This window comes from Cryptomeria japonica, chromosome 5 (genome assembly GCF_030272615.1).
Source record: "Cryptomeria japonica chromosome 5, Sugi_1.0, whole genome shotgun sequence".
Classification (NCBI taxonomy): Eukaryota; Viridiplantae; Streptophyta; class Pinopsida; order Cupressales; family Cupressaceae; genus Cryptomeria; species Cryptomeria japonica.
In genome coordinates this window covers 599637535-599661473 of record NC_081409.1, presented here as the reverse complement: position 1 = coordinate 599661473, position 23939 = coordinate 599637535, and positions in this window count along the sequence as shown.

Here is a 23939-nt window from a genome sequence, read left to right as displayed (position 1 = left end):
TCGGTTTGGAATTCTCCATACCAGAAATTTTCAACAATTCCCTTAGATACTTAGTTTGACAGATAAAAATTCCTTTGTCAGTTTGAGTAATTTGCAAACCTAAGAAAAATTTCATCTCACCAATTATGGACATTTCAAATTCATTTTTCATGTTGTTAGCAAATTCCATGCACAATTTATCTTCTCCTCCAAAAATGATATCATCAACAAAACCTTCAATAATCAGAATATCATTATCAATGATCTTATAATATAGATTACTATCAGCACTACCTTTAGTAAAACCAAGCTTCAAAAGATATTTATCCAACCTTGCATACCAAGCTCTAGGAGCCTGTTTCAAACCATGTAAAGCTTTCTTCAATCTACAAACCATGTCTTTGTTATCTGTCAGTGAAAATCCATCAAGTTGCTCAATGTAAACTTCTTCCTCAAGATCACCATTCACAAATTCACATTTGACATCCATTTGATAAACCTTATAGTTCTTATAAGCTGCATAGGCAAGAAATAGTCTAATAGCTTCAATTCTAGCTACAGGTGCAAATGTCTCACCATAATCAATTCCTTCCATTTTAGAATATCATTTACAAACCAATCTAGCCTTGTTCCTTACAACTTGACCATCCTCATTCAGTTTATTCCTAAAAACCCATTTAGTTCCAATAACATTCTTATTTTTAAGTTTGGGAACCAAAGACCAAGTTTCATTCTTCTCTATTTGATCTAATTCATCTTTTATAGCCTTTAACCAATGTGTGTCCTTACAAGCTTCAAAAATAGTTGCCGGTTTAACTTGAGAAATAAGACATACCTCTTCATTTGTCAGATTTCTTCTTGTCATTACTCCTTTGTTTCTATCTCCAATAATTCAATCTTCAGAATGATTTAATCTTACATACCTTGGAGTCTTTTGAACTTCAGGTTCACCACTCTGATCATCAGTCACAGTTGAATTTTCTAATAGTTGGTGTAATTGTTTCAGCTTAATGTACCAGTTGTGGCATTGTTGGTTTTGTTATGATCATTTCCACTACCGGATTCCTGTCATATGATATAGAATGATTTATGTACTGTTCATCCACTTTCACATTAGCACTTTCCACAATTTTCTGTAATCTTTTGTTATAACATCTATATGTTTTTCTTTGAATTGAATAACCAAGAAATATTCCTTCATCACATCTAGGATCAAACTTTCCAATTGAATCATCTCTTTTGATATAACATTTACTTCCAAAATTTTTGAAATACTTAACAGTAGGTGTATGTCCAAACCATAATTCATAAGGGGTCTTACCGGTTTCACCTTTGATGTGAACTCTATTGAATGTGTAAACTATTGTACTCACCTCTTCTCTCCAGTAGATATGAGGCAATTTGGCTTCCATCATCATAGATCTAGTTGCATCCAAAATAGTTATGTTCTTCCTTTCAACTACTCCATTTTGCTGAGGAGTCCTGGGTGCAGATAGCTGTCTCCAGATTCCATTTATCTCACAATAGCTATTAAATTCATGAGAAGTGAACTCACCACCATGATCTGATCTTAGACATTTAATTTTCAGTCCAGTTTTTGTTTCAACTTTCTCTTTAAAGATCTTGAATTTCTTAAAAGCTTCAGACTTCTCCCTTCGAAAAGTCACCCACATCATTCTAGAATAGTCATCAATAATCAGCATGAAATACCTATCACCTTGAAAGCTTCTAGTTTTTATTGGACCACATAAGTCAGTGTGAATCAAATCAAGTACATCATTAGATTTATCATGTATGCTCTTAAAATAACTTCTGACTTGCTGACCCAATTGACATTCCTTACATACCGGATTATGAGGCTTCATAATCTTAGGTATATCTCTGACTTCCTTAGTTGAACTGATCTTAACAATACAATCACTATTAACATGACACAACCTCTTATGCCATAGCCAACTCTCATCAATATGAGCAATAAAACATCTCTTATTACCAATGTTCAAGTGAAAGATGTTACTTCCTATTTGAATAGCGGTTGCAATCTCCAAACCAGTTTTGTTAATGATTTTACATTTTCTATCCTTAAACTGAAGTTGAAAACCCTTATCAACTAATTGACCAACACTCAAAAGATTATGCCTTAAACCTTCTACATAATAGACATTATCAGTGTTATGCTTTCCATCTAAAGAAATAATACCTCTACCTTTGATCATGCATGCATTGTCATCTCCAAATCTGACTTGACCACCATTGTATTCTTGTAGGGATAGAAAATCTTTTATCTCCAGTCATCATGATGTGAGCATCCACTATCAATTACCCATTCATCCTTATCTTCAACTTTTGCTGTCAGGGCCTTCTCTTCATTTTTGATAGTCATTTCTAGTTCATCTTCCTTGAAAGCATAGAAAACTCATTCCTTTCTATTACCAGATCCACTACTAGAGTCTTCTGTCAGTTCATCTCCAAAGTCATCAGTTACTCCTTCCTCATCTTCTATGTAGCATTGTTTGTTTTTCTTGAATCTATATATGTTCGGGTTAGGCTTAAAAGTTTTCTTAACTCTTTCCTCAAACTTTGTATTCCTTTCAGGACATCTAGATGCAAAATGACCAATATTATTACATGAAAAACAGTTAAAAGGTTCTTTTCCTTCATACTTACTTCCAGTTGGACCTTTAGGTACTCTTCTAGCAAATAAGGCTTCAAGTTGCTCAAGTTCTTCATCTTCTTTCCTCATGTCTTCAAGTTATTTTGCATATAGGGCTCTCCAATCACTTTTTCTGATTGATGTTGATGATGATGCATGAAAAGAAGGTTCAGACTTTACAACTCCAAAAGATCCAAATTCTTCAAGCTCGAAAGTAGATAATTTCCCAAACAAAATGTGTCTATTGACTGGAGTGCTTGCCATTGTTCTTAGCTCATTAATTGCAGTTTCCTTCACCTTGTAAGCCAGTGGAAGGGCTCTCAAGACTTTGGAAACAATTTCATCTTCACTTAGAAATCCTCCACAACATTAAATTCCTATAAAAATCTCATTTACTCTTTCCATAAATACAACAATTCTTTCATTTTCTCCCATCTTCAAGTTTTCATACCTTACCCAGTAACCATAAAGTTTAGCAATTTTGACAGTAGGGTCACCTTCATTCAAAGTTTGCAATTTATCCCATAAACCTTAGCTGATGATTTGTTAGTAAATCCCATAATTTGTTGATCAGTAAGTGCACATAAGAGGGCTTCTCTAGCTCTCCAATCATTTTCAATATTCTTGTCTAAGTCTGCAGGAGCAAGATTGTCGAATGTCGGATCATAAGGTGTATATCCTTTCTCAATGATCTCCCAATTTTCCTTGCCAAGAAATCTAAGATGAGTCTCCATTCAAATTTACCATATCCCATAATTTGTTCCATCAAGCTTAGGGATTTCTCTTCTGAAAATAGTTGCCGGTGGATTAAAAGTGTTAGTTGCCATAGGATCTACCTCAAGCGGTTAAGCTTCTGCAAAAGAGGACTAAATCTCAGAGACCAATTGTTAGGATAACTGGTGAACAAATGAGATGGGGGGGGGAGTGAATTAGTTGTTAACATATTATAACTTTTAATCCATAATATAACCTTAAATAGATCAAGTATTGGTAAAGCACAAACAAATGCTAGTAGAAACAGATACCAGTAAACAATATAATTTAGTAATTAAGCAGATAATCAGTGTAAAGCAAGCATACCACAAAACACCATGATTTTTATGTGGAAAAACCGGAAAGGGAAAAACCACGGTGGGAAGCCTACCCACAATCAAATGATACTTCTGCAGAAAGTATGTGTTATAATGAGGGGCCTGCACTTGCAGGAAGGCACACTGCCTAGAACGTATTGCTCATTACAAAAGAGTCTCACTGACTATAGAGAGGCTACAACCTTCTCAAGATAAATGGACAAAAATCCAATGGAGTGAACTACTGGAAATAACATCTATAATCCAATATACTTCACTGATCCAAACTTGTCGGAAGTGTTCAACAGATAATCTCTTCTGTCGTTAACACTAGATCTTATACCAGTAACCTTTCTATCTGTAACCATCTATATCAGTCAATATAACTCTGTCTATTGTTAACAACTAGTGTTAACATCAATGACAAAACATCAATGCAACAAATAATCAATTCATTCATAATTCCAACATGGATGACTTCATTTGATGAAATCATTCTTAGGGTCAATGCTTCACCGGTTGCATTGAACCCTATCACTCTTCAAATCACCTCCTTTGAAATTTTGATCGGTGCATTATCTTCCAGCCACAAAAATTGATCATGAACCCTTCTCAGTACATATCGAATCTAGTCATCATGAAACTGGTCAGTAAATTCAATAGCATTAGCCAAACCGTTGGTCTTGAGAGGTAGAAATTTTGCTTTCAATTTATCATTCTCAAAGAACCCATTAAACTCATTTCGAATGAACTTATCTCAAAGTTCTTTGAGCTTGCAGTGAATGTAGGAGTGAATATCTTCTACCAACAATACACTGGAGGGCACAGATGATAAAGCACCGGTCTTGTTGATTTCAGTGGCTTTCATTGAGAGCAGCTTGAACTCGGGTTGGGGTTCTTTGATAGCTTCAACCAACAAAGGAGTAGATATCGATGCTGCCATGATGACCTTCGAACAAGCTTTTCTCAGACAAGGATGAAAACCTTTTCTTAGGGAATATCAAACACCACTAACGCTCAGCTTGAAATTTTTCACACAAACAAAACTTAGCAAGTTTCAAATCACCTTTGATCGCATAGGAGCTCAAGAAAGTTCACAAGAAGTCAGTGTAATTGAAAATGTGTTAACATTTCCTTATTTATCTGTTCATATTTATTGGAGCTATGATCTAACAGTCAATTTTGAAACTTATCACTTAAAGTACATTGATTTGACTTTATTGGTTTTTTTTTTGATACTGACACACAAATAAATAACTCATTGGACCTACTTCAATTAAGAAATTTTAGAAAATATTTTATGCATCACAACTATACAGATAAACATAACCGTATGTTTGTAAAGGGGATTCAAAAGTAGTCTTACCATATGTGCTCCCCCCTGGGCATTGGTATGCCTAGTTAGAAGAGGAACTGTCATCACCGATGGATGATGACTTGGTTTTAGAATGTCCTTTTCCTTCTTGATCCAATTTTTTTTCATTTCATTTATTATTTCTTCAGTTGTCTTCTTTCCTTTTAGGTCATTTTTCTCTTTCTTCTTGGTAAATTGGTTCTTGTCTACAGACCGATCGTTTGATCGACTACTGCATTCTCTAGCTAAGTGGCCGATCTTGTGGTAGTTAATGCATGCCATACCAGTTGTCCTCCATGGTCCTAAATTTCTTCTCTGACCCATTCTCATTTTGTAGTTATCTGCAACATGACCAAACTTACCACACATGGAACATGTGGCATTCAACTGATTACTACAGTTTCCATAGGACCTGAACCAGGATAACCAAGGTCGATTGTATCCTTTGTTCTTCTCCGAGATTTCAACTGTTTATCTACCTTCTCAGAGATTTCATTCAATTTTCTCAGCTTCTCATTTCTATCATTCTCAGTTTTCAAATCACTCTTGAGTTGTTCAATCTATTTCATCAACTTCTCCTTTTCTTCTACATTGTCATTCAAATGTTTATGTATGAATTCATTCTCCTGAGTGAGAACTCAGATTTATTCATCTTTCTCAATTATGATTGCATCATTTTCTCTTAGGGAATATTGAGCAAGCCTCCTGGCTCTTTCAGCTTTTGACAGTTCTTCTTTTGCTTCCCTTTTTCTTTCGTCAGCACTTCTACTAGCTTCCAATATCTCAATTAGTTTTAGGGCCTGACCTTCATGTTCTCTTTTGAGATGTGTAATTTCTTTGGTCAGCTTCTTGTTCTTTTCAATGAGTTCTGAGACTGCTTCTTCAGCTTCTTCAGATCCACTATATTCAAAGAGTTTATATATGATATCCTATCTCATTTAGTTGTTGAGCTAATTCCTTTATTTTAGCAAGAGATTTTCTCAGTATCTCTTTCATTTGAGCAATGATTTCATTGGCTTCATCAATCTGCTTCTAATACCAGTACTCTTCCATGATCTTTATCCTCAAGCTGTCAATCTTCTCTTCAAAGGAACTATGCTCTGATACCAATTGTTAGTCCTAACTAGTGCTGAGAGGGGAGGGGTGAATCAACACTTTACTAGTTTAAACCAATAGAAACTTTTACTTTTAGTTTGAACTAATTTACGATTCATCAATATAAACATTTACTAGAGAAGATTAAGCATACATGAAAATATACACAATGACACACAGATTTATCTCGTGGAAACCCAATAGGGAGAAAACCATGGTGTGAGTAGGAACTCACAAAATTTGTACTCTTCTGGAGTACACCCTATTAAGAGCCATCCCTATTAGGAGATTACAAAGACACTGTTAGGTGCCACCTACTTAAGGGATTTTGTTCAAGGCTGATTAGTGCCTTTACCCTATTAAGAGTAGCTTGGTTAAAGGACTTAAGAACATCAATTAAGATGTCACCCGGTTAAGGGATTTTTACAATGGGACATGTTAAAGTCCACCCGGTTAAGGGATTTATGTTGCAGTTGTTAGAAAGAAATAGATGGATGATTTGCTAAAATTTCTACTCATTAGCCTAATCAAATCACACTAAAAAATCTCACTAGGTCTGCATCCGTTGTGTATTCTACACAACTCTGATTTCCTGAAATGCACTTTCAACTCTGCCTTCCGTCAATTTGTTGATCCTTGGATATCATACTGCCTATGCTCTATCACTTGAGTCACCACTCTATGAAGCTCCACTCTACTGGTCCTCTATCACTTGGCTCTGCAAAACTCCCCCTGTATCCACTTTCACATTATCTCCATTCACCTAAGCAACAACCATCTCCAAAATGAGATATGTGTATTTAGAGACCCTTTTGTCTCTCGCCAACTTTCCCTCCAAAACATTTATTTCAAAATTCTATTATCATGCCTTAAATCACATCTTTGAAAACATTGCAGGAATATTTGTCAATACAGTCGAACATGCCAATAAGTTCATCGGTTGACTGGAGAAGACTCTTGATTTAAATGAATGTAACTAAACATTACCAGTCAGTTGGGTAAAAATTCTTCCAGTGAACCGATCAAAATCTATCTAGTCGGTTTCCTCCTGAATATTTATCTGTTCTTTTCTTAGCCGATGGATCTGTCTAGCCAGTTTCCTCCTGAATATCGGTATGTTTTTTGCTTAACCGATGGACCTCTTCCATGTGGATCTACGTACCACTACCTAGTCTACTTACTGCTTGCTGGTCTACTCACTATTTGTCGGTCTACTTACTTCTTTCCAGTCTACTCATTGTTTAGCCTGTTTACTTATTGCTTAGCCAGTTGAACTCGGTATCCTAGTCTACTCACTACCAATAGACTGTGAATACTAAGGAGATGATGTTGCCAACAATGACAACCATATCATTTATCGGTCATACAAAATATTATCAAAATGCCAACACTATGATGGTAGTATTTAGAAATCTGAATCAGCATTTAGAGCTTTTGTTTCTAACCCATCTATGAGCAAAAGAAGAGATGTTAGTCATTGTCATGAATCTAGATCCAACAGAGAAATTGATGATGAAGAAAGTTTAGTCGAGCTTGAAGCATTGTTGGATAAGCGGTTTCCCAGAGGTACTGATAAATATAGAGGTAAATTACCTTTGAAATGTTTTGCTTGCAACAAGATTGGACACATAGCTGCTAACTATCCTAATGGTGATAATGAGTAAAAGCGAGACAAGTTCAGGATGACGGTGTCACTGATGAGGAATTTGATGGTGATGCTAATGAAGAAATTGTGTTTGTAGCCATTAAAGAGGAAACATTTGATGAGAAAGCTTTAGTTTCTTGGATAGATAATTCTAATCAGTGGATCATTGATAGTGTTTGTTCACATCACATGACTGTTGATTGGAGCAAATTTCTTTCTTTGAAGGAATTTGATGGCAGAGTTGTAAGATTTGGTAATGACTCACTCTTCATGGTTAAAGGTAAGGGAACTATTTCTCTTAATAGAAAGAGCAGTGCAAATGATGTCTACTAGGTTGAAGGTCTAAAGCACAATCTTTTGAGTGTTGCTCAACTCAATGACAGAGGATACCCATTGGAGTTCAAAAATGGTATGTGCAAAATCTATGGGAGCAAAGGTGAACTGATTGCAACTAGCAAACAGACTAAAGGTAACCTATTTCACCTGAATCCTAAAGTCAACAACTATTTAATTGCTAAAATAGATGATATTTGGCTTTGGCATAGGATATTTTGTCATATAAACTTTGATAACATTGTTAAAGTTAGCAAGTCCAAGTAAGTGAGAGGTTTGCCTCAGTTGGACAAATTGGTTAATGCTCTATGTAAGGAATGTCAATTGGGAAAGATGACATTCTCAACTTTCAAGAGAAAATCTTTTTCAGTGGAACATCTGTTAGATTTGGTTCATACTAACCTATGTGGACCAATAAGGACTAAAAGTATTCAAGGTGATAGATATTTCATGAACTTCACTGATGATTTCTCAAGGATGATGTGGGTCACATTCTTGAAAGATAAAACATAGGCATTTAGTAAGTTCAAGGCATTCAGGGCCTTAGCTGAAAAGGAGAGTGGGAAGAAGATCAAGTGTCTGAGGACTAATTAAGGTGGCGAATTCATTTTTGAAGAATTCACTAGATATTGTGAAGAGAATGGTATCAAATGATAACTTTCTACACCAAGGACACCACAATAGAATGGTATTGCAGAGAGAAACAACTGGTCAGTTGTTGAAGCTGCTAGGATGATGTTGATACAAGGAGGTATAGCAAATACTTTCTGGAGAGAAGCTGTCAGCACAACTATCTACACAATGAATAAGATTTTGATAAAAAGAGGCAAGGACAAGACCACTTATGAATGCTGGTATGGTAGATCACCTAATGTTAGTTATTTCAAGATATTTAGTAGAAAATGTTTTATTAAGAGAGGTGACTATATTAGCAAGTTTGAAGATAAAAGTGATGAAGGTATATTTCTTGGTTATTCCACCAAGAGTAAGGTGTACAAATGTTTTAACAACTGGACATAGAAAATCATTGAGAGTGGTTATGTTCAAGTGGATGAGTATCCTGAAGTCTCAGGGGAAACCAGTGTGGAGAGAAAGGATGAAGATCCTTGCATTTTGTTTTTGAAAGCAGAACCTATGAAACCTGAAACTGGTAAAGACAATACTGATGTACCAGTTCAACCGCAACAAGTAGACTCAGAGGAAGAGGATGATAATGAAGAAAATGAACCTAAAGATAATGATCATGTTATTCCAAGGTATGTGAGACTCAATAACAATCCTAAATAGATTATTGGAGATAAGGATGCTGGAGTGCTAACCAGAAGAAGAATCAGAGAAAATTATTGCATGATCTCCACTATTGAGCGTAGAATTCTAAAGAAGTATTTGGTGATCATCATTGGGTTATAGCTATGGAGGAGGAGCTTGAAAAAATTAAGAAGAACAACACATGGACCCTAGTACCCTGACTAGCAAATAAAAATGTTATAGGTACTAAGTGGGTTTTTAGGAACAAGTTGAATGAAGATGGTGTTGTTGTTAGCATTGTATTGTCATTGATGTCAACCGGTATAGGATGACTACCAGTATGAGAGATTTATGTGCAACATTGTCATGAAAAAGTATGGGATGAGATATCTTTGATATCACCTTGTGTTGCAGAACACGAGTAAGGTACAAAAAGGGCATGCCACTCAGAGGAATGATCACTGAGGTCGCCAGTACACAAGTTAGTGCCTGACTTGTGTGCATGCGATGGATAGGTTACCAATATAGTGTATTACCAGTAAGGAAAGGATGTCAACAGGTAAGTGATGTGTTGATATGGAGAAGATAGATCAACCAAATGAGTATCTACCAACTAGAAAATCTCATGACCAGTGTACACATAGGCTGGGGAAGGTGCTTGAGCTATTGTTTGTGATGAAGAGGTGGAATGCTACCTAAATCACATCAACACTAGAGGAGAAGGATGAACATGTCATTGCAATACTGTGAGGTTGTAGAACAACAGGACTCCCACCGGATGAAGATGCAGTCACCATGACAAGTAATGACTGACAATGAATGTGCCCACACCAAATTATATGTACTTGTTTGAAGGTTTGTTGCACAAACAGGGAAGCCACATGAGTGCACTGCATGATGTAGTTGACAAGGACTCTCTCTCACTGGTAAGTGTCTCCTATTATGCATAGTGTGCATCATAGTCATGTGAAATAAGGAAGATGAGGCAAAGGAAGGTGGTTTGAATGCTCACACAGGATCTACCAGTGAATCAAAGGAATGCCTCAAGTGTATGAAATTAGGGATATGCACTGGATTGACTGAGAAGGAATGTTGAGATGCTAGTTTAGATGAATAGCGATGAAATTTTCACTTTGAAAAACTAGTTGAGATATGGTCTGAGCTGATCAAGAAGAATGCAAGGCTAAGCAGATTCAGGTAGAGGAGAATGGCCTAATTGAAGATGGAGTTTGTGGAAGGTTGATGACATGGTGTCATCAAGAGTGTTTACTAGTATGTAAGTCTGTCGGTAATATGGATAAGGTGCAGATGCAAAAAGACTCCCCATCTGATGAAGTTGTGCATAAGGCACGATAGAAAGAGTGTTGACTGATTTGAGTAGTCCACCAAAAGAGAAGTAGAGTGAAAAGTTGATGACAGACTGGTTTCAGGGTTTAACCGACAGGGTTAGTATACCGGTAGATGAACTCGGTAATGGAGTTGGTCGGTAATTCAATCCATATCGACATAGCAATTCAAACTGAGGTGGATGTTGACTTGGATGCCATATAGAGATGAAGTGGAAAGCATGCAGAGGTCAGTGGAGTGTCATGTAGAGATAGGTGTTTCTATAGTTGTGCATTTAATATGGATCCCGTAATTTGTGGACCGGATTAGAGGAGTGTGGATCAAGGAAGAATGAAGGACATAGACAAATCAGGGAGTTGTTTGCACCTCAATTGAATCAAGAAGATTAGATTGTGAGAAGACCTCAAGAAGGAAACAATAGAAATATTAATGGTGTTTTGACAGAGGTAGGTAGAGATACATGGCCATGGTTGCTAAGATTAGAAAATATGTATTGAAAGGCATATTGATGGTGGTGATGTGCAAACTACTGTCTGGGTGATCAAATCAGATAAGATCTGATTGGATTTGGTTTTCCTCGAGGTTGATGAAGAAACCCTAACCACCTGAGATTTGAATTATCTTTTGGCAGGAAAACAAGCTATAAATATGCAAGCCAAAGATAGTGTTAAGTGCTACTCAATAGAAGAAGATAGTGCTACTGCAAAGTGATTGTGTGTTGCTTCTGCATGTGAGAGCAAATTAGTTAAGTGCTCAATGAGTATCTAAGAAGAGACAAAGGGTGAGGGAGAACCGGGTTGAAGTGTTCAACCGGTAGCAGTGCAAAACCAATAGTGTCCATACTGGTAGAGCAAAAGTGAAGGAAGTTGCAGAGAAGGCAGACATAGAACCGATAGAGTATAGTATCAGTAAAGAGCATAACAGTGAGGAGGAGATCCAGTAGAGCAGAATAGAGGAGAGGTGAACTAGTAGATTTTACTGGCAAGGAAGCAGAATATGAGAGCAATAGAAGAGTGAGCCGGTCTAGTAGGAAAGGTGTCTCATCGGTAGAGTGAGGTATTTGAAATGGTTACAAGATTCACTTGTAATAGTATGACAAATTGTTTATTTCAAGTTAGTAGTAGCTTGGTGTAGGGGTTGTAGCTCCTTTACGTTCTAGCCCATAAATCAGTTAGGGGTTGGTGCTCCTTGGGTTGGTGCCCTAAATCAAGGGTTTTAGCTCCTTTGGGTTGTAGCCCATAAACAAGTCAAGGGTTTTAGATCCTTGGGTTGGTGCCCTAAACATTGTAACATAGATTCATTGTGAGGCCAGGTTGGAGCAATAGACTCCAGCAACATTTATCACTGATTTTTTTCCCATCTTGGGTTTTCCTTGTATATGATGGTGTTATGAGATGTCCCTTTGTGTGTGATTGCATTTGTGTTGGTCTTCCCACTAACTGGTAAGTCTACATTAAGTTAGATTTGATAACCGGTATGCTCATATAGTATAGTTTAAGGAAAAAATTTTCAGAACCACTGATTCACCACCCTCTCAGTGGTGCATTGTGCTTAACAACTGGTATCAAAGCCTAGGAACCCTGGTTATCAAGCTTTCTCTATCTTACATAGATTCTAAATTAAGGATACAATGGTTTGTTTAGTGTCAATCCTTGCTCCAGTTTTTGATGGTTCAAACTATTCTATTTGGAGATATAGAATGGAAGTCTACCTATCTTCTCTAGGGTTTGATGTATGGATGTCGGTTGTTAATGGTCTTCCTAGGAATGTATGTCCTCCTACTGGCTCTAAAGAAGAAATAAGATGCATGTGTAATGAAGAAGCCATGAAGGCTATATATTTAGTGGGCTCACCGGTGAAGTTTCCTCATAGGTGGATAAGTGCAGATCGACAAAGAGTCTATGGGATAGACTAAAGAAGCTTTATGGAAATGAACCCTGGACCACTGGATCGGTTTGTGAGAGTGAGAAGAACAATGTAGTAGACACATGCACTGATGATCGAGGTAGATCAAATTGTTGCAGTAGAAATGATGAAGAAGGAACTCATCTCTTCATGGCACAAGAATCTGAAGATGAGGTGCACACATTTGAAAGTGATAAGACAAAGGGATCCCACCAAAATGATGTGTTTGGTAGTGATGATGAAGAAGAATTTGACAAGGCAAATAGATCTAGCCATCAAGATTTATTTGATAGTGAAGGTGAAGAAGAAGATGAAGTAGAAGTTGATTTTGAAGGAGAGCTTGTAAATGCACTTGAAGAACTCAATAGAGTAAGAAAGGAATACAATATATTCGAGAATGTTGCTATAGTGGAGCAGAACTGGCTGACAAAATGCCTTGAAGAATCTAAGAAATGCATCTCAGAGCTGAGGACTCAAGAAGAAGGCATCAAGGAGTATCGGGGTAATGATCTAGCATCTATGCTATAAGTTAAGGATAACAAATATCTATAACTAGTTGGAGAAATGGAGATTCTCCTAAATGACCTTGAGAAATGTAAGGATGAGCTCAAGGTGAGAATCCGGTTTTATGGCAAAAGTAATACCTTGGATAAAATGTTGAAGAAGAAAAAGCATGTCAAGGATACTGAAGGCTTAGGTAGTGGTGCTAGTGAATGCTCCACCAATAGGAATGTCCCCCAAAATGACATTTTGTTTGTCTCCTCAAATGGAAAAAATAAGGGCCAAACCTTCACAGTGAGAAATGCTCCCCAAAAGAAGGTTAATCTAAACACAATCGATGAAGAATTGTAGATAAGAATGAAGACTGGTTCTACAAGGAGGAGGAACAATGTAGATCCCAAAGGTAAAGGGAATATGGGAGAATACAGCTTCACTAGAAGCAGGAACATGAGAAGTCAACAAAGAAGACCTCCGACCAGTAGAGGATAAAGAAATGCTACCACCCACAGGGCAAAGCAAGTGTGGGAGAAGAAGGGACCAGATGGAAGAGCTGCCCAGAATGGACAACCAAGGATCAATCCTCAAGATAGGACAAATGGAGATGCTAGACCATAAATATCTCCCCAAGCATGGCAGAATAAATATGTAAGTCATATGCCATCCTTTACCAGTTATTTATTTGCATGTAATGCTTATGGCCATAGGGCAGAGGAGTGTAGAAGGATATCTAGAAGGAATAATCTAGGATCTCATAGACATAATGCATATGAGAAAAATGTATCCAGGAGTAGATACATGCATATCCTCTCTCCCGGTTATGCTAAAAGGAATCCATTTGTTGTTCCTAATAATGCAAATGTTGTATGTTATAACTACAATGGTTTTGGCCATAGAGAGTTTAAATACAAGAGGAGGAACTTGGAGTCACATTGAGGCCGATATAACAACTATGCTCTACTGAAAGGTGGATACAAAATATATGGAAGTCAGAAACCTACATGTAACCAAAGGAGAAATGTCCATGTAGGAGCAAGAGGTCCATCGGTTTCGGTTGCTAGTCATAGAAACATGATCATAATAATATGGTCAAACCGGTATGTCAAGAGATTCCCCAATCATGAAGTTGGGATGGATTTTGTGTGCTATTATAGAACTATTTCCTATTGTGATGCAGAATCCAAAAATGCAAGGTCCCATCAGCTAAAGAAGGAAAGACTTTCTCTTGAGCTTGAAAATGGGATGAAGATTGAGACCAAGCAGGTATGGAGAAAGAAGACCATGGACCGAAACTATGCATTCAATGCATATGTGATATCTCCTAAAGCCTAAAGGAGATGTAGAACCTCAGGGAGAGTAACATATTGACTAGATCATTCACCCCCTGAGTGGAAGAGGACACATGGAAGAACAAGCTGTTGTCAGTATGAAGGAAGAAAATGAGATAACAAGTGTGTGTAGAGGTTGCCTTGACTACACACCTATAGGTGAATGCTAGATCACTAATGTTGTGTCAAAATATGATGATACAATAATTAGTGTTAGATACAAAGTGACACAAAGAGCAAGAGTCACATGAAGGTGCTCTGGTAGTGATAGTGAACAGGTACAAGAAACCGATATGTGTAAGATGTTACCGGCATGAATGCTAATAGGTACATGCAGGTTTTGTAAGACAATGAGGTTGGAGACCATTGCAATGTCTCTGGTAGCATGGAATGTGGAGTTTATGTCTCAGATGGTATTTGAAAAGACCTGAATGACATATGTTGGAACTATGGTTGACCATGCATGCATGTATGTCTCTGGGATAACCGGTTTAATTTATGGCATGTTAATGTCATTGTATAGCATTGTGAAGATTCGGGATCATGTCATAGGTTGTGGTGGATATAATGGAGTTGAAAGGTCATCAAATGATCACATTTTCATAGCTCAACTAGTACATGGAGCTGACTGGAGCCCTGATCTTGGACTTGATCAGAGATAAGGACCTGAGATGTATGACTCAGGGGGAGTTCAAGTGGTTATGCTGCAAGGCTGACATGCTTGAACTTGAAAGGGTAAGTGCACTGATTGCCCAAACTACAGATGATAAAAATTATAGTAGGAATAACTAGGAGAATTTCATTGTTATGGGTATCTACTTGTCATTTGGCTGGTTGTATTCATAGTACAATCACACTTGATTCTAAATTTTTTTTCAATCACATGGGAAGTGATGCAGTTTGATCAACAAATGAATTAATATTCACTGACACATCCTTCTGCAATTGAGTGTTTTAATAAATGGTATTAGAATTGCATACTCAATTGGTGTCAGTTGATGGTTGAGTCCTCCATCTCAAGTGTTGTGACTTGAGAAGATGTAATAATTTATAGCAATTAGTATTGTGATAGTGCCCTTTTTCATTGTTGTCAAAGGGGGAGAAGGATTCTGTAGTATACAACATATTACATGTGTTGAGAATCCATGGATTATAGAAAGGGGGAGAGAGATTATGTAGTATGTTAAATACTACATGTGTTGACATCAATGCCAAAGGGGGAGATTGTTGGCATTGTGTTATCATTGATGTCAACCAGTATAGGATGACTACTGGTATAAGAGATGTATGTGCAACATTGTCATGAAGAAGTATAGGATGAGATATCTTTGATATCACCTTGTGTTGTAGAACATCGATAAGGTGAGAAAGGGCATGCCACTCAGAGGAATGATCATTGAGGTCACCAATACACAAGTTAGTGCCTAACTTGTGTGGATCAGATGGATAAGTTACCAGTATAGTGTATCACTAGTAAGAAAAGGATGTCAACAGGTAAGTGATGTGTTGACATGGAGAAGACATATCAACCAAGTGAGTAGCTACCAACCAGCAAAGCTCAAGATCAGTGTACAAGCTGTTGGCATTATTAGATGAATTAATTATGTGTTGCATTGATGTTTTGTCATTGATGTCAACACTAGTTGTCATGGATGGTTACCGACAAATAGGTTTTGGTTACCGGTAGAAGATCTAGTGTTACCGGCAAAAGAGACTATCTGTTGGACACTTCTGACATATTTGGATCAGTGAAGTATGTGTGATTTCATGTGTCATATGCTCCATGAGCATGTTTTGGTCAGTTGGTATTGGCTTGATAACTGGATGCTATCATATACTCTTACCGACATTGGTTTAAGACTCTACTGGCAGAGCTTTTACTATGGAATCATGATAGGATGCATAAGTGGTGTTGGTATGGCTTCTAGATGGATTTTAGGATGTTGAAGATGTTCATTGATCATGCTTCAATCACTTGAAGATATTGCTCTAGCGTGGTGGACACAGAATAGGTTTGGTACCTATCTAAGTTATGGACCAATATCATGCTAATTTGTACTCTACATGTTACCGGGATGTTTCAGGATGTCTTATGGATTTATAATTGTTGTTTTGGTCTTAAGCCGACATGGCATATCATTTTAATATGGACTTGTGTAATGATCTTATTATAATATCTTTTAGGTGGCTGACCTATTTGGCTTAGGTCTTATGATTGGTATAAATGATTGTAAGATCTCATTGTAGATCGTGTGTGTGTCACAGTCAAGAATTATAATATCTTATGCAAAGGATCAGGTTAATCATTAAGGATATAATTTTAATTAAGTAAGAGGTCAAAGGCCTCTAGTATTTAGCTTAACCAGGACTGTAATCAGGCATGGTAGATGTTATCTCTGGTAGTTCACTCTATTGGATTGTTGTCCAAATATCTTGAGGTGGTTTTAACCTCTGTAGTCAGTGAGACTCTCTTATAATGAGTAGTATGCTCTAGGCAGTGTGCCTTCCTGCATGTGTAGGCCTCTCAGTGTATGACATACTTTCTACAGAACTATCATTTGACTGTGGGTAGGCTTCCCATCATGGTTTTTCCCTTTTTGGGTTTTCCACGTACAAATCATGGTGTTATTTGGTATGGTTGCTTTTCATTGATTATTTATTTAATATTTAAGTTACATTATTTACAGGTATCTATGTTTACCGCCATTTATTTCTGGTATACCGGTATTTGAATACTTATGTGCTCTGGTTTGAAGTTGTATTGTGGATTAAATGTTATAATTTGTTAACAACTAATTCATCCCCCCCCTCAATTGTTCACTAGTTATCCTATCAATTGGTATCAGAGCTTTGGTCCTCTTTAGCAGAAGCTTAACTGCTTGAGGTAGATCCTATGGCAGTTAACACTTCTAATCCACCAACAACTATTTCTAAAGAGAAATCCCCAAGCTTGATGGAACAAATTATGGGATATGGAAGATTAAAATGGATACTCATCTTAGATGTCTTGGCAAGGATATTTAGGAGATCACTAAGAAAGATTACACACCTTATGATTCAGCATCTGAAAATCCTACTCCTGTAGACTTGGATAAGAACATTGAGAATGATTGCAGAGATAGAGACGCCCACTTGTGTGCACTTACTAATCAATAGATCATGGGACTAACTGATAAATCATTGACAAAGGTTATGTGGGACAAATTTCAAACTCTAAATGAAGGTGACCCTACTATCAAAATTGCTAAACTTGATGGTTATCGGGTAAGATATGAAAACTTGAAAATGAAAGAATATGAAATAATTGTTGTATTTATGGAAAGAGTAAATGAGATTGTTATGGGAATAAAATGTTGTGGAGGATTTCTAAGCGAGGATGAAATAATTTCCAAAGTCTTGAGAGCCCTTCCACCGGATTACAAGATGAATACAACTGCAATTAATGAGTTGAGAACAATGGCTAATAGTTCAGTTAACAGAGACATTCTGATTGGGAAATCATCTGCTTTTGAGCTTAAAGAGTTTCGATGTTTTGGAGATGTAAAATTTGAACCTTCTTTTCATGCATCATCATCATCATCCACCAACAAAAGTGATTGGAAAGTCCTATATGCAAAATAATTGGAGGACATGAGGAAAGAAGATGAAGAACTTGAGCAACTTGAAGCCTTATTTGCTAGAAGAATACCTAAAGGACCGATATGAAGTAAGTATGAAGGAAAAACACCTTTTAAATGTTTTTCATGTAAATTTTGCATCTAGATGTCCTTAAAGGAATGCAAGGTTTGAGGAAAGAGTTAATAAATATTTTAAGCCTAACCAGAACAAATATAGATTCAAGAAAAGTAAACAATGCTACATAGAAGATGAGGAAGGAGTAACTAATCACTCTAAGGATGAACCAGCAGAAGACTCTGCTAGTGGATTTGGCAATGGAAAGGAATGGGTGTTCTATGCTTTGAAGGAAGATGAACCGAAACTGGATATAAAAAATGAAGAGAAGGCCCTAGCAGAAAAAGTTGAAGATAAGGATGAATGGGTAATTGATAGTGGATGCTCACATCATATGACTGGAGATTAAAGGAAAATTTTGTCCTTGTAAGAATTCAATGGCGGTCAAGTTAGATTTGGAGATGACAAAGCATGTATGATCAAAGGAAGAGGTTTTATTTCTTTGGATGGTAAGCATAATACTGATAATGTCTATTAAGTAGAAGGTTTAAAGAATAATATTTTGAGTGTTGGTCAATTGGTTGATAAGGGTTTTCAACTTCAGTTTAAAGATAGAAAATGCAAAATCATTAACAAGACTAGTTTGGAGATTGCAACCGATATTCAAACTGGAAGTAATATCTTTCACTTGAACACTAGTAATAGGATATGTTTAATTGCTCATATAGATGAGAGTTGGCTATGGCATAAGAGGTTGTGTCATGCTAATTTTGATTGTATTGTTAAGATCAATTCAACTAAGGCAGTCAGAGTTATACCTAAGATTATGAAACCTCATAATCTAGTATGTAAGGAATGTCAATTGGGTAAGCAAGTTAGAAATTATCTTAAGAGCATACATGATAAATCTAATGATTTACTTGATTTGATTCAGACTGACTTGTGTGGTCCAACAAGGACTAAAAGCTTTCAAGGTGATAGTTATTTCATGTTGATTATTGATGACTATTCTAGAATGATGTGGGTGACTTTTCTAAGGGAGAAGTCTGAAGCTTTTGAGAAATTCAAGATCTTTAGAGAAAAGGTTGAAAATGAAACTAGATTGAAAATCAAATATCTAAGATCAGATCATGGAGGTGAGTTAACTTCTTATTAATTTAACAACTATTGTGAGACAAATAGAATCAGGAGGTAGCTATCTGCACCTAGCACTCCTCAATAGAATGGAGTAGTGGAAAGAAAGAACAAAACCATTTTGGATGCAGCAAGATCAATGATGTTGGAAGCCAAATTGCCTCATATCTACTGGAGAGAAGCAGTGAGTATAGCAATCTACACATTCAACAGAGTTCACACCAAAGGTGAAAATGGTAAGACCCCTTATGAACTATGGTTTGGACATACACCTACTATTAAATAATTCTGAATTTTTGGAAGTAAATGCTATATCAGAAGAGATGAGTCAATAGGAAAGTTTGATCCTAGATGTGATTAAGGGATATTTCTTGGATACTCAATTCAGAGCAAAGCATATAGATGTTATAACAAAATATTGCAGAAAATTGTTAAGAGTGCTAATGTGAAAGTGGATAAGCAATACAAAAATCATTCTATATCATATGACAGGAAACCGACTATGCCTCAACCGGTACAGGAAGCTGAGACAGTTACACCAGCAAATCAGAAAATTCAACTATGACTGATGATCAAAGCAATGAACCTGAAGTTCAGAAGAAACCAAGGTATCTAAGATTAAATCATTCTAAAGATCAAATCATTGGAGATAAGAACAAAGGAGTTATGACAAGAAGAAAACTAGCTAATGAAGAGGTATGTCTTATTTCTCAAGTTGAACCAGCAAATGTTATTGAAGCATGTAAGGATAAATATTGGTTAAAGGATATGGAAGATGAATTAGATCAGATAGACAAAAATGAAACTTGGACTCTCAATCCCCAACCTAAAAAATAAAAATGTTATTGGAACTAAATGGGTTTTTAGGAATAAAATGAATGAGGATGGTCAAGTTGTAAGAAACAAGGCTAGATTGGTTTGTAAAGGATATTCTCAAATGGAAGGAATTGATTATGGTGAGACATTTGCACCTGTAGCTAGAATTGAAGTTGTTAGACTATTTCTTGCCTATGCAGCTTATAAAAACTATAAAGTTTATCAAATGGATGTTAAATGTGCATTTTTTAATGGTGAACTTGAAGAAGAATTATACATTGAGTAGCCTGATGGATTTTCACTGACAGATGATAAAGATATGGTTTGAAGATTGAAGAAAGTTTTATATGGTTTGAAACAAGCTCCTAGAGCTTGATATGCAAGATTGGATAAATATCTTTTGAAGCTTGGCTTTAGTAAAGGCAATGCTAATAGTAATTTATATTATAAGATCACTGATAATGATATTCTAATTATTGAAGTATTTTTTGATGATATCATTTTTGGAGGAGAAGATAACTGTGCATGGAATTTTTTAACAATACGAAGAATGAATTTGAAATTTTCATGATTGGTGAGATGAAATTTTTCTTAAGTTTGCAAATTACTCAAACTGACAACGACATTTTTATCTGTCAAACTAAGTATCTGAGGGAATTGTTGAAGAAGTTTGGTATGGATAATTCCAAACTAGTAAGTACTCCTATGGTGACAAATGAGAAATTATCTATCAAGGATACTTCTACACTGGTAAATATGACAAGGTACAAATCTATGATCGGTGGTCTATTATATCTAAATTAGACTAGACCTAATAATATGAATGCAGTAATTATTGTTTCAAGATATAAAAGTAATCCTAAAGAAAATCATGAATGTGAAGTAAAGAGGATATTTTGGTATTTTCAAGGAACAACAAAATATGGTTTATGGTATTCTAAAAATGATGATTTCACTTTATGTGCATATATTGACTCAGATTGGGCAGGTGATACTGATGACAGAAAGAGCACTTCTAGTGGACCTTTCTTTCTTGGAGAGAAACTAATTTCATAGATCAGAAAAAAAACAATCATGCATTTTTTTGTCTAATGTAGAAGCTGAGTATGGTGCAACAGCAACTAATTGCACTCAAGTCTTGTGGATGAAGCAAATATTGAAGGATATCAAGGTAAATTGTAGTGAACCAATAGTTATCTACTGTGATAACTTTGCATCTATTGAGATGTCTAAGAATCTGGTATTTTACTCTAATACTAAGCATATATAAATAAAGTATAACTTTCTGAAGGACAAGGTAGAAGCAAAGGAAGTAAAATTGGTTTATGTGAACACTAAAGAACAGATTGCAGACATATTCACTAAACCATTGGCTAAAGAATCATTTGATTATTTGAGAGACAAGTTAGGGGTTTCTGACCCTCCGGAAAAGACTTGATTGATGTAGTTTGTCATTAGTCTGGCATGCATTACCAGAGATACTATTCATTTTGGCATTGATGAGTGGTCCTACTACTCAGGGGGAGTAGTTAGCTTTGAGATACAGAGGTTTACATTATTGCTTTGATATTTTTATCAGATTTCTAGCATTGATGTCAAAGGGGGATAGATACTGATGTGAAATTAAAGAAAAGGGAGTTGTATACATTAGGGGGAGAGATTCATACATAACTTTACAGAGATATCATTCGAATTGATGGTTGTCTTCCAAAGGAGGAGATTTGTTTGGCACTTCTTGGTACTTAGATGTTTTTCACATCTAGTGTTTCCATCAATGCCAAAGGGGGAGATTGTTGGCATTATTGGATGAATTGATTATGTGTTGCATTTATGTTTTGTCATTGACATCAACACTAGTTGTTATGGATGGTTATCGGTAGACAGGTTTTGGTTACCAGTAGAAGATCTAGTGTTACCGACAGAAGAGACTATTTGTTGGACACTTCTGACATATTTGGATTAGTGAAGTATGTGTGATTTCATGTGTCGTATGCTCCATGAGCATGTTTTGGTTAGTTGGTGTTGGCTTGATAACTAGATGTTATCATATACTCTTACCGACATTGGTTTAAGGCTCTACCAGCAAAGCTTTCACTATAGAATCAAGACAAGATGCATAAGTGGTGTTGGTATGGCTTCTAGATGGATTTCAAGATGCTGAAGATGTTCGTTGATCATGCTTCAATCACTGCAAGACATTGCTTTAGCGCGGTGGACACAAAATAGGTCTGGTACCGTTATGGACCGGTATCATGATAATGTGTACTCTACACATTATCGAGATGTTTCGGGGTGTCTTATGGATTTGCAATTGTTGTTTTGGTCTTAAGCTGACATGGCATATCATTGTAATATGGAATAGTGTAATGATCTTATTGTAATATTTTTTAGGTGGCCGACCTAGTTGGTTTAGGTCTTAGGGTTGGTATAAATGATTGTAAGATCTCATTGTAGATTGTGTGTGTGTCGCGATCAAGAATTGTAATATCTTTTGTGAAGGATCAGGTTGATAGTTGAGGATCAAATTGGAATTAAGGAAGAGGTCAAAGGCCTCTGGTATTGAGCTTAACTGGGATTCTAATTAGGCATGGTAGATGCTATCTCTGGTAGTTCACTCTATTGGATTTTTGTCCAAATATCTTGAGGTGGTTTTAACCTCTATAGTTAGTGAGACTCTTTTGTAATGAGCAATACACTCTAGGCAGTGTTCCTCCATGCATGTGCAAGCCCCTCATTGTATCACAAACTTTCTGCAGAAGTATCATCTGACTGTGGGTAGGCTTCCCACCGTGGTTTTTCCCTTTCTGGGTTTTCCACGTATAAATCATGGTGTTATGTGGTATGGTTTCATTACATTGATTATCTGTTTAATTGTTAAGTTATATTGTTTCATGGTATCTGTGTTTACCAACATTTGTTTTTGGTATACCGGTATTTGAATAATTATGTACTCTGGTATGAAGTTGTATTGTGGATTAAATATTATAATATGTTAACAACTGATTCACCCCCCCCCTCTCAGTTGATTGCTAGTTATCCTAACACAAGAAGGATGGGAAAGGTGCTTGAGCTATTGTTTGTGATGAAGAGGCAGAATGCTACCTAAATCATATCAAAATGGGAGAAGGATGAAAAGGTCATCGGTATATTGTGAGGTTGCAGAACAGCAAGACTCCCACTGGATAAAGATGTAGTCACCATGAGAAGCAATAACTGACAGTGAATGTGCCCGCACCAGATTACATGTGCATGTTTGAAGGTTTGCTGCACAAATAGGGAAGCCACATGAGTGCATTGCAGGATGTATATGATAAGGAGTCACTCTCACTAGTAAGTGGAACTTATCTCCTATTATGCATAGTGTGTAGCATAGTCATGTGACATAAAGAAGATGATGCAAAGGCAAGTGTTTTGAAGGCTCACACCAGATCTACCGATGAATCAAAGGAATGTCTCAAGTGCATGAAATCAGGGATATGCACTGGATTGACTGAGAAGACATGTTGAGATGTCGGTTCAGATGAAGAGTGATGAGTTTGTCACTTTGAAAAACTAGTTGAGATATGGTTCGAGCTAATCAGGAAGAATGCAAGGTTGAGCAGATGTAGATAGAGGAGAATGACCCAATTGAAGATGGAGATTGTGGAAGGTTCATGACATGGTTTCTTCAAGAGTGTTTACCGGTATGTAAGTCCATCGATAATATGGACAAGGTGCAGATACAAAAGACTCCCCATCTGATGAAGTTGTGCATAAGGCAGGTTAGCAAGAGTGCTAACTGATTGAGTAGTCCACCAGAAGAGAAGTAGAGTGCAAAGTTGATGATAGACTGGTTTGAGGGTTTAGCTGGTAGGGTTAGTAT